The following is a 13,479-nucleotide window of genomic DNA, read 5'->3' on the forward strand; positions in this document are numbered from 1 at the left end:
TCCAGGTGACATTTCTGTTACATGAATTTCTCTACAGCCTTCTTTTCAGAGGCCGGTGTCAGAATTGATGATTATTAATAACTAGTAGATAGGGATTTACTGTTTTAAAAAATTGAAGGACAGATTCTAGACACTGTAATGGAAAATCTCCCAAACAACTTATAAATCATTTTTATGACTCTCCTGTTGTTAGATTTTAAATGAACCAGCATTGGCCCCAGTAAGTGACCAAGACCTATAGCCAACAGCAAGATTAAAGATGACCCATTGTCAGGAACTTTAAACTGTCCCAGAGCTAAAAGGTGAACTGATTTCGGAAAACAAGGTTAGTTCTTCCTTTCTGATAGGAACCTGACACAACCAAAAAGGAAACAGAGGAAATATATGATTATCTGTTAGTCCATTCTATCTTGAGTTCTAGGGCACAGAGAACTGACTACAAAGTTAAATCAAATGATGCTAGGGTTAAAAATGTTCTTTGTGCTTTAATCTAAAATGGCGAGGTGATGCTCTTGCACACAGGGATACTTCATAATCTCAGGAGGGGAGGAATTTTGTTCTCCCTTCCGTACAAATAATTCTCTGGGAAATTGACTGTCTCCTATTCCCCATAAGCTGGCTTCACTTGCACCTCTTTTTCATTACCCATGTGCCAAGTACTTGCTACTGAAGCTGTGACCTTCTCCTCTTTCCCCTCTGGCAGCATTGGGGAAAATTTCTATTTTGCTGGCCATTTGATTTCTCTAGCTCTAATAAATTATCTGCAAGTACCCTTCTGGGTCTGTTGAAATGATTTGACCAATGATACCAACAACCTGATAAGGGGTTGCTGCATCCCCATAACAAGTAAGCATGATATTTATAAGAGAATATTTAAGGAAGTGGAAAACAGTTTTATTTTTAAAGTCAATATAAAACAAGTTTGGGGAAACCATTCAATGCACATCTTTTGAAAATAATTGCTGAAAGTGTTATTTTTACTTATCCATATTAGCAAAAGGCTTTCAAAGAAGGTGAGTTATATATAGAAATTTGTCTAATAATCAGGAGATATGAAATTAAATACATAGGAAAGGAAGCAGGGGGCAGTTTTAAAAATAATGTTTAATGGACTGAGATTGTAAATGCATTCATGTGCACACATGGGTGGGGGTGGGACAGAAAAAATGATGTCTTGAAAATCTTATAAATTTTTGATCCATATCTTTTATGTACTTCCTCTATTTTCTAATATTTAATCTCTACATGTAGTTGTTTATTTTGATAATTTAAGAATTTAAAGATTCTTATTTTTAATGATTACTTTTAGGTGCTGAAGCCCTCACTATGTTCGATGGTCTGGTCTTGAAATAGGCACAGGAATTCTCCCTGCTTCAGACTCCAGGAGCGGGTACCACTGCTTCATGACAATGCTTACCTGGAATTTATTTGTTATCTCAGGAGAACTGAATTAGTCTAAAAGTCAATAAACCAATAAGGGTGCCAGCAACATATGTTAAAGACACAATATCAGCATTTGACAGCACTAATGGAAAGTTCTTCATGTGTTTTTCTGTTCTAGGAAGTATTCTTGTCCATTGGTTATATATTGCTGTATTATAAATGTTAATGAATATAAAATCAAGTTGGTATTCATTATTTCCTGTTCACAAATAAAAATATGCTCTTCAGAAGCATATTTTTCTCTTCACTATCTAAAATTATGAAAGTTCCAAGAAAATAAAACTTTAGGGATTTGGTTTTATATATCAAGGTGTGTGAGGTAGATCTGTCTCCTTTGGGCTCCGGGGCAGGTTCTGTACACTGCTAACATTAAGCACTGTGTGGCTCAGTTAGAAATGTTAATTTTCTGTTAAGCTTTCCTAAACCTTCATTGGAAGTCATTTATTCTATTATGTCTTTCTTTCCTGTAAAAATGAGAACAAATGGTTATTCAGGTCTTTGTGTGACTGTGTGGCACTGCATAGATGCTGCCCTTATGCTTAATGGCTTAAAGCACGGGGCTATCCTTCAACCATCCCTTCTTCCAGCCACTACAAACATCTCCTAATCCCTATGCTGAAAGTACAGCTTCAAAGACCAGGGAAACAAAAGCTACAGCTGCTGCTCCAGGAGGCTTTGCCCTCCTTTACAACCACATCAAACACAACAGAGTGTAGAGGAGAGCTTCCAGTAACCCAGAAAAAAGCCATTGATGGAGAAGCTGGAAGCAGTGCTACAATTGGTACATATAACCCTTCATTTGCATAAAACACCCTTGCTGCAAACCACTCCTGACTATATAATTGTCAAGTCATCTGGTAGCCACACCCCTATGCTGCCCCCTAGTGTTATAATGGTAGGTCTAGATGATCCTTTCTTGTTTGGCTTTGTGTTTGTTGGTTGGTTACTTGGTTGGTTGGTTGTGTTTTGTTTTGTTTTGTGTGTGTGTGTGTGTGTGTGTGTGTGTGTGTGTGTGTGTAATTTTTCCCCTCCTTTTTATTCTTTTAACAATCTCTTTTAATTTTTTAGTTTATAAGTACATCATTTTCCCCTTTGTGTTCCTTCCTCTCAAGTCACCTATATACCCCCCCTTGCTTGTTTTGAAACTCATCTCCTCTTTTTCTATTACTTGTTTTCTTTTTTTAACTTGGGTATGTGTGAGGGTTTATTTTTTTTTTATTGAACAACTTTATTTTAAAAAACAAAGATAAATGTACAAATTTTAAGCATTTTTGCATAAAAGTATACAAATACATTTTTGTCAGTACTTGGTTTTTTTAAAAAGGTTTGATAGTGTGCATTAAGATCTTACTAGTTACAATGAGCATAAAGTACATGTAAAACAAGTTGTAACCTGTATGTACATATACACACAGAGAGACACACACACAAAACCTATTCAGTCTGTGTACATTACTTGAATGACTTGTATGTGTGTTTTCAAGGTTGACTATTGGGTATTGGATAACCAGGTGGTGTGTTCATCGCAGGATAAGACTATTTCTCCTGTTTGTCAGCATTCCTCAGCTCCTCTGATTCTTCATGTATAATACCTCGTGGAATTTTCCCCATTCACTTTAGCATACCTATTGTTTCTTTGTTCAGTTTCTATGTGGAGGAGGTTGTGCTGGCACCATGAAGTGGCAGTGATGTCACAGCAAACACAGTGGTATCTAGGCAGTAGCTGAGGAGTTCTAGACAGTGATTAGGACCAGATGTAGCAGAGAATAAACACAGCTGACACAGACGATGACAAGTAGAACTCAAAGAGGCAAGACGGCAAAAGTCAGGAGGCTCTGGGCATCAGCTTGTATCCCGAGACAATGGAAGAGTTTCTTGGAGCTGCTAACATTCAACGGACAGAGGTCCTGATACATGTATGTGGAAACTATACCATCTGAACATCTGCTGACATAAAGATCTGGAACTGACACCCAGGCCTCAAGAGCTGTATCCCCCACACAGATAGCTGCCAACTTCCGTCACTCGCTGCTGCTCACAACCAAATTTTTCTCCAGCTGCCAAGAGCTGAGCTTCTGGACAACTAAGCACCCTTACTGATAAGTCTGTTTCTCAAGACTCAGTCTTTAGTCTTGAATTCTCAGGGCCTGGAGGATGAGTCTCTGAGTCTGTCAACAGACTGTGGGTAGTTATATCTGCTTATGATTTCCATCCACATAGCAATGGGACTACTGCCGGTTCATTTGCAATTGTATTCACATACCAATCACCCCACCCATGTTAAAAGTGTGGACATGCCTGTTTACTCATGTTTTATTTTCCATAACTCAATATATTTTTATTGTCCTTGCCGTTCCATGTACACAGAACATTAGGTTTTATTAGTGTATATTTTACTGTTTTGTCACTATTGTGAATTAAATCCTAACAAAATATTTTTAACTTGGCTACTTCACATGAACAGGAAAATGCCAAGTAGCTTTGAAGCACATCACATTACAGTGAGTGCACAGGTGTTCAATTTTATGAATGTTTACTAAGTGAAATCATTCATGGAAACATTACCTGGAACAGAAGCTACCTGGCACTGCTGTCTCAAGTGCTTATGAGCCCACTCCATGTGATCTTTCTGCCACTGGCTTCTAATTCCTTAGGCTGCAGAAATGTAATCCTATAATCACTGCCTTTATACTTGGCTTCTTTGTGTTTTGATCTTGGAAACATCTTTTTTTTTTTCACGGACATTTTGATAGTTATCTTTTTCCAACTAGGTTGACATTTATTCTTACATCTTTACATTTTAAAATTTTAATCAGCTGCTCATGACTTTCTTTGAGGTAGCTTAACAAATATTGATTTACAGATCCTCTATAGTATTGCTGAAAGCCATAAACTTCCTTTGATTAAATGATTTACCTTTATCTCACAAGTTTTGATTTTTTAATCAATTTTCACTTAAGATATATATAAATTTTTCTTTTGATTTCTTGTGGCTCAAGGAATTACATAGACAGGATACACTACATTGTCATGAGAGAAGTGCTTTCGGAGAAAATCGAATAAACTGCTCTGTGGTTTCATGTCTAAATTCTTAGAATTATACCACACACACGTTTAGGAATTGTAAAATTCTTTGTATACAAATGACTGTTATCATTATAGTTTTGATTATATGTTAGTTTTATTATAAGTTTATGATTGCTATATATGTTCATTGTATACTTGAATTTTTTAAGATAAAATTTCTAATTTTGTTTAACGTTTTTGCATTAAAAGAGTTTTGTCTTAAACATTATATAATATTTTTGGGGTCTTTAGGTTTCTTTTGGTTTTTTTTTGTATGTAAATGTCACTTTTATTTACTCAGATGGGGGTAAGAGATAGAGAACAATACCCATGCTGTACAAATATAGGGCTTAGGATGAGCTCAGAGCTTTTTCCCCTTTGTACTTTTTAAATATAGGCGTATGCCTGTAAGCTTGTAGCCTCTCTACCTTCTAATCTTCCAAGTTGACTGGCTCAATGTGAATTGTTTCAGATTTGCATTGAATTGTTCTGTTTGGTCTCATGCTAATATTGACAATATTTTCTATCTTCTCATTCTGTGTCTCATTCTGTCTTTACTTGTGTCCAGTTCATACTCCTGCATCCTGTCTCTCCCTCTCCCTCTCTCTGTCTCCTATAATACTCTGAAATGTGAAACCCAGTGATGACTTTGTGCAATTTTAATCTATTACTAATTAACTACCCATCAGTTCAGTTTTCAGTGTTTTAACAAAGACAAGTAGCTTAAATTGAAAGTCGGAAGCTTGCTTAGACACATGGCAGGGTGAAACATTTGGGGGCACATATATTTTGGTAATGTCCCCATGGTCCAACCAGGAAGATAGTTGTATGCTGCTTGTCAGATGAGAAGAGTGATACTGCCCTATGCTTTCTCCTGTTGGCTGTTTCTCGACATGAGTTTGGCTTTTCAGCTGTTGACTCTGGCTAGATCTGCTAGCCACTGATTAAACCATGCTGTTTCTCTCCTTCCTTCCTTCCTTCCTTCCTTCCTTCCTTCCTTCCTTCCTTTCTTCCTTCCTTACTTTCTCTTTTTCTTTCTTTGGTTTATTCTCTTTTCTTTTTTTGTTTTTATTGGATATTCTCTGTATTTACATTTCAAATGTTATAGCCTTTCTCCCGACTCCCCTCCCCTCTCCTCTTCCACTTCTTTCCATGAAGGTGCCCCCTCTCCCAACCACCCTCTCAAACTCAGTGCCTTGGCATTCCCCTACAGTGGGGAAACACACCTTCACTGGACCAAAGGTCTCTTCTCTCATTGATGCCAGACAATGCTATCCTCTGCTATATATGCAGCTGGAACCATGGGTTTCTTCATGTGTGTTCTTTGGTTGGTGTTTTAGTCCCTGAGATTTCTGGAGGGTTTGGTTGATTATTAATTTTTTTTTTACATGGGGTTTCAGATTCTTTCAATTCCTTCAGTTCTTTCACTAGCTTCTTCATTGGGGACATTGGGGACCCGTGCTCAATCCAATGATTAGCTGCAAGCATCATCTTTTGTATTTGTATGACTCTGGCAGAGCCTCTGAGGGGGCATCCATATCTGGTTCCTTCCAGTAGGCACTTTATGGCATCAGCTGTAGTGCTTGGATTAGGCGGCTGCACATGGGGTGAATCCCCAGGTGAGGCTGTCTCTGGATGATCTTTTCTTCAAATCCCTGCTCCTCTATTTGTCCATCTATTTCCTCCTGTGTGTGCTCTGTTCTTTTAGATGAGAGCATTTTGTAGTTTGTCATGATCCCTAGTCCTTATTGTCAATGGGATCTGATAGCTATGATAGTTTACAAGCTATGGCTAGGTTATCTCTTATTTAGCTCGGTGTGTTAAGGGTGGTCTTCTTCCTAAAACAGGTGGAGGCTTTTAAAAAGCTGCCTTTGCCCACAATTATTAAATATTACAATTTAGTTTGTTGTAATTAGACACAAGAGTGTGGGAAAGGGCGATAGATCCTTACATGTGTTACCCAAGTGGCCAGTGAAAAGGTGAAGACATGATAGCCATGTTGACTGAAGACTGGCTTCACTGTTCTTCCTAGTCTTGTCCTTATTCACTTAGCTTGGTTGGTGATCTTATACCCAGTTACACACTGTCTTATTTACCTACTTCTGGGTTCTCAAACTTAGCATTTAACTGTAATATTCCTCTCAACACTATTGTATAACAAATGCATTTTTCATAACTCTGTCTTAGTAAGCTCCTAAAATCTATCTTTTTTAAAAATTGTTTTTAGAATTGTTTTAGCCCTCAGATATTATATTTCATTTGTAATTGCTTCTGATGGCCCAACCACATGCCTCTAAGCTCTCTCTCTCTCTCTCTCTCTCTCTCTCTCTCTCTCTCTCTCTATCTATCTATCTATCTATCTATCTATCTCTCTCTCTCTCTCTCTCTCACACACACACACACACACACACACACTTTATTGCATTTGTGAATCCTCTTAATTATTTTTATACACACTTTATTATATTAAGTGTCCATTAATAATGAAATTCTATGTATTGTAATCTGGGGCAAACCTTCTCTTCTTCTTTTGGTCGATGCAGTCTCTGTTCATCTAAGGCCATCCCATGTATTGTTCATGTCTTAAATCTTCATAGGTTGAGGATCATTTTTTGTCACCCATTTCCTTTGTGCCATGAACAGGATGTAATCTTTGTAGTGTAACAATCTTGCTCACCTTAGAGCTTTCTCTCATTTTGCCTCACTCTGTCTTTCAAGTTGAAGTTCTATTGCTAAGTGTGTTGCCTGGGTTTTCTATGTAGTTTTTCCTCAATGCTTGATAATTATTGATTGCCTTCTATGTAAATCATATTCATTATTTGCTGTCTGTTACTCCACATTTTGAACACCAGATCTTGAAAGGAGAAAAGAAAATACTGAGTAAATTTTTATTGCTGATCTGAGTGCAGCCCTATCAAAATCCCAACACTTCAGAGTCATGGAGTTGGCCAAGCCTTCTTTCAGGCTCTGTGTGAATGCTGACAACATTCACAGACTATCAACTGCAGCTTCCTTTTCTTTCATATTTCTGCCCTAAAATAAATTCTTATAAAGACCAAAATTAGGTAAACTTGCCTGCTTGTTCATTTGTGTGGAATAAATCTATTTCTTTTCTTTAGATATATGTAAACTAGAGTGCCTTGGTGGCACTTAGCGATTTAAGTTCTACTTTCTACCTTCCCAGAATCAGTATGGATGACATTTCTTCTGTCTGCTACAGAGAGAGAGAAATAGAGAGAGAGAGAGAGAGAGAGAGAGAGAGAGAGAGAGAGAGAGAGAGAGAGAGAGAATAAGAATTGAAATCTAGATACATTTTTAGTCTTCCAGCATTTGTTTTTTTATTTCTTCCCTCTGTGCTTGCAGTGAACTCCAAGATACATGATTGCCAGCATCAACTATATTTGAGGATTTGAATTTTCAATTTTCCCATCTAATCTTTTATTTTTGCAAAAATGCCTCCTTACATTTTGAATTTTACTGTCCTTGTCAAAGATTGTGCCGTTTTTCCTACGAAGTGAGTTAAATGTGGAGCATAGATGCATAGCAACCATTCTGATCAATAACCAGTTAAAATGAGATAAGTCTAAGAATCAAATCAAGTTCTCTATCACAAACACTATCTACCTTGTTATAGAACACTTAAAAGACAAGAAAAATGGTAAAATTTGTGACCAGACAATGGCTTATTCCTTTAATTCTCACTTTATTTACTGACTTTTACAGAAATATGATTAGGTATGTAATAAGAGCATTTTATTAATCCCAGGGCAAGAGATTCTGTGGAAGCAGATGTATTATCAGCTCATTCAATGCCTGAAAACCTCCCTGAGGTCAAAAGTGTTTATTGCTTGTTTTGCTTTTAATGTAAATATTGTAGCAAATCAGCAATATTCTTGTTAAACACAAGCAACATAATTTATATCCCCTTTAATATATATATATATATATATATACATATATATATATATATATACATATATATATATATATACCCACTGCTGAATATGAACCAGCCTGCCTTTTATTTCCTTAATGATCGAGCTATTACCTCCATTAGCAAAGAGGAACCCCTTTGCCATCAAATCTTTTCTTTCTTTTTCCCCAGGACACAGCATATCAAATTCCAATCTGACATAATTTATATTTTTATCCCTTATTAGAATCAATGATTAGGTCAAAATTAAGGACAACTTAAAATGCAAAGCTCATTGTTCTCACTTTGGTCTTTCTTGTGGATTTTCTTGTTCATCTGCAAATTTTACCTAGAATTAAATAAAAATATTGAATTAAAACATTCTGGCACTATGTTTTGTGACTATCATTAATTTAAGCTAATATAACAAAGTCATATGTGCCAATTTCTGCTTGATTGGATTTGATATTACTATCAACTCCAAACAAAACTCATTCAGAGAACAATTTGTATCACTAATATTAATATGTACTGGGCTATCATGTTAACTTCCCACTTGAAATATGAATATGTGAATATTTCCTCTCAAATTAATTTTATGGCACCTCCAGAGATGCAACCTGTCTCCTAATAATTGTTGATGAAATTTGTTTTTTCTTCTCTGATTTTAGTTCTATGTTTTTGGAAGTCAATGTCTAATAAAGTAGTCCAAGATTAAATTTCCCTTGGGAACCACTGAAGTCATTTTTTCACAACACATACAGTTAACAAAGTAAATATCAAAAGTAGATTCTTTTGCATCATTGTTATGGTTTCTTTGACCAAATATTCAATATATCTGAACAAAATGTCCATCTTATTAGGACTAAGATTGAAAACCAATCTCCAGCTATTTAGAACAGTCTGCCCACTAAAATCCTTGTCATGATTTAATCTCAAAAGTACATTCTCTTGAGCTGATGAGATAATTCATCCATTAAAGGCTAAGGCTCAGAACCAAAACATTAAAGATATGCTTCAAATAAATCTAGCTTTGCTATGCATGTGGCATCCAGAAAATTTTTTTTTTTTGATATTTGAATGCCAAAAATGTCTACACTTGTGGTATTTTAACTTTTGGGATGGCTAAGATGGTACAACAACCTGAAGACTTGAAGTTGTGATATTTTTTCTCATACCAACAAATTGGGTCTGAGGCATACTAGGTCATCATGTTAGAGTAGTAAAGTTGGAGACCTTATAGTACTCAGATGAAGGGAGGGAGGAAGGGGAAAGAGAATGATGATGAGGATGATAAGGAGGAGACAGAGGATCAACAGAAGGCAGGAAGGAAAAAATAAAGAAAGGAGAAGGAAGAAAGTGAGGGAGGCAGGAAAAAAGAAAAGTAAGAAGGAAGGGAATAACAAATGAAAGGAAGGCAGGAAGAACTGTCAACTCACTTTAAATACTCCCCACCTCCATGTTCCTATCATTTTCCATTACTCCATCAAAATATAAATCAAGAAACTGGTCAGACAATTGATGAGTTCAGAATCTCCATGATCCAATCACTTCATTGCATCATCATTACTATGAGATGTATCATCAGTGTCACTTCCCACATTCCTTACTCTGGAACCTATGACCTTTTGAGAATAATTTTATACCTAAACCATGAGAGAATGAGTGTTCAATTATTCAAAACACTCAGAACTCTCTAATCACTGTAGCTTTCGGGAAAACAATTTCTTCAATGAAAAACCATGACGTAATTGGACCATACAAGCACACTTGAACAATGAAGCAATTCAAGGACCACTAAAAAAAAAAACCATATCTTTAAAAATCTGAAACATTTTATTATTTTTAATTAAAAATTGAATTTTCTTTTTCTCTTATACAATATATTCCAACTATAGCTTCTCCTCTCTCTATTCCTCCTAGCATTAAGCATATTATGTGGTCACTCATGAAGAATCTTATTTAAGCTAGCTTTAAGTTTCAGAAATTGATTTAATGGAACCTGAGTCTTATTAGCATAACCTTAAGTTATCGGCTTTAAAAATATAATAAAGCACAGATATCCTGTTTAAAATGTCCCTTTGCTACTTAATATTCTTGTAAATTGAACTCAAAATCTATTCCAGGGGTTTGACTTATTATCTTCCTTTTGCTTCTCACATTTTGCCTCATAGTCAGGGGTCATGATTGTTATATGAATCACAAGACAACTGTAGTAAATAGGTGGGCTTGAGGAGGCAACCATAAGGAATGATTTAGCACCATAGAACTCCTACTAGTTTTGGTAAACACACACCACTCTTCAAACAATGCTCTTGGAACCCTATGATTCTTACCTAGACTCACACTCAGCAATGCAGCTAGAAATCTAGGACTCCCATCTACTCCAAGACAAGTATATACCCAACTATGAGCAATTGAAGCAGTCTTGCCCCACCCAACATCCACCAACAATTCTTTCCCATGAATAATTTCTCTTCAAATATATCCATGGGTAAAAAAGGGTATGGGAATGAGGAGGACGACTTATTTGGACTGGTGAGACAATAAATAGGAGGAAATGTCCTTTGTCTGAACATAGGGAGATTCTCCTACTCATGCTCTTATTATTATGCATAAATGGATATTGACACAACCAAAATCATGAAACCTGGGAAGAAAATAGAATAAAGGTTGCATAAGCCAAACCTGTAAACTAAAGTAGAAAAGTAGTTTTTCCTTTATCAAGTAGCGATTTCTTTATTAAATCCATATTTAGAAGCTCCATATTTTTATTTGTCTCATTCTTATTGGTTATTTTTTGTTTATATTTCAAATAATGTTTCCCTTCACAGTTTCCCCTCTGCAAGCACCCTATTCTATCTCCCCTATAAGGAACTCAGGTGGTCTACTGACTCTCTGGACAATCTATCTAAAACTTGTCATTTCACATTGTTCTTAATAAAACTTGTATTGCCTTTTTTCTTATTTGGGTATCTTTTCCAACTTGTCAACAAACTGCCAAGAAGCTAGAGGTGCTCAGCAGGCTTCCTTATTTTTTCATTTCTACAAAGTGTCTAAAACCATTTTCTGCCCCAATCAAACACAAAAGGAAAAACTAAACAATGAAAGAGATGAAGCTCCCCACTCAAACATTGGCACTATGAGAATAATTTTTTTTCTAGTCAACTCTCTTCCTGGAGACAAATTTTCTTTTCAGTAGGAAAAACACTTTTCTCAGGAGGTTCTATTTTTTCCCTACCTTCCTTATCAAACAATTGCTGAGCTATTTTGTCTTTGAGCCCAGAGATAGTTTTGCCTATCAACTTGCTATTTTTAACAGTGATTTCAAGTACATATTGCTTCAGGTAAAATAAGTATATTTCTAACAACATCACAGAATATTTTCAACAGAAAAATCATTGCAAAATTTTAGATACAATGTAAATTTTCATAATAAGTTAAAACAAACTTGCATCTGGTCTATGAAAAGTTGTAAAGTCAAATAACAGTACAATAGGCAGGGATAAGAAGTAAAATGGAAAATGTTTATTTTAAGGTGAATGACAAGATATTAGCTGGGCCAAGGAAATTTCAGTTGCTAAGAACTCAGCATAATTTAGATACCAAAAAAAATGTTTTAAAAACAGATTTGATTATTTAATTAGTAATTACCCATAATGAAACCCTCCAGGATTTTTCTAATTCCATTTTTCTAATTTATTTATTATAGTCTACTGGTTCTTTGAGAATTCTATGCACGCTTATATTTTTAAATTTTTTTCAGTTTTAAATAAAATATAATTACATCATTTTGATATTTATCCTCCTCCATCATTTTTCAGATCTACCACCCTTCCTTCTCCTCTTAACTCTGAGTCTTCCACCACCACCCAAATCAACTTAGACTGACTAAATATTCTTGGATGTGTGGCCTCCCACTTGAGCTTCGTTAATTTATCAATAGTACCACTCTTTGAAACAACTGACATTTCCTCTCTTCTCAATTAACCATAGCTACTTGTCTACAACTTTGTTTGAGGGATAGATCTTCATCCCCAACTTGGGGTGGCTAGGGCTTATAAAGATCATGTGCAGGTGATCACACTGCTATGAGTCCATGGCCACAGCTGCTTTGCTATGTCTTGCAAAGGTGGTTTCCTTGTAGTCATCTACTGCCACTGGCTCTGTCCTTCATTGCTCCCTCATCTTCTGCAATTATCCCTAAGCCTTTAGAGGAGGAAGATGGTATATATCTTCCTTTTAGAGGTGAACATTCTGTTTTCTTTTATTTTTTACATCTTGGCCATTTGGAAGTCTTTGGGATTATCATCATTTACTACAAACAGGAGTTTCTCTGATGAAGTTTGATAAGTACACTAATCAATGAATAATGTAGTAGTATTTTATTATAAGTTTGTTTAATATGCTGTCTAATTAGCAGAATAAAAGTAGTAGGCTTTCTCCTAGTGTGTATTCTCTGTCTAGCAATAGGTTCTTTGCCTGATAATGGTGCCAGTCATAGGCTGCATCTTTTGTAATGGGACTTAACATACACCCCTAAGTTGTTGGATCCTCTCATGATACTTATGCAACTATTGAACCCATGACCATGCCTGTTCAGTTATTATAGTACCTTCCAGGATTCCAAGCTAAGCAAGAATGATAATTATTTTTTCCTAGTAGCATAGTACCTTAAAGCATGTGAAAGTGAGCCAGTAAAGAGAAAGTTTATACATCAGCACAGAGTCAAAAAATTTCTAACTAAAAAAAAAAATTGAATATAATTTAAATATTAGAAGAAATATTTAAGCAGCAGATTGATAAGAAACACAATTGACAGACTTGAACAAAATCCTATAGTATATTAAAGTAAACAAAATCTATTGTATACAGATAAGCTCTCTTCTGAGTTACTCCATATTCTACCAAACAAAATCACATGGTGTTTATTTAAAAACAAGATCCTATTAAGGTATATACATAAGTGTGTTGAAATTTTGATGGGTATTGCATTGAATCTGTAGATTGCTTTTGGTAACTTGGTCAATTTTCCTATGTTAATTCTTCTAATCCAT

The sequence above is a fragment of the Micromys minutus genome (genome assembly GCF_963924665.1).
Source record: "Micromys minutus genome assembly, chromosome: 21".
In the NCBI taxonomy this organism is placed as follows: Eukaryota; Metazoa; Chordata; class Mammalia; order Rodentia; family Muridae; genus Micromys; species Micromys minutus.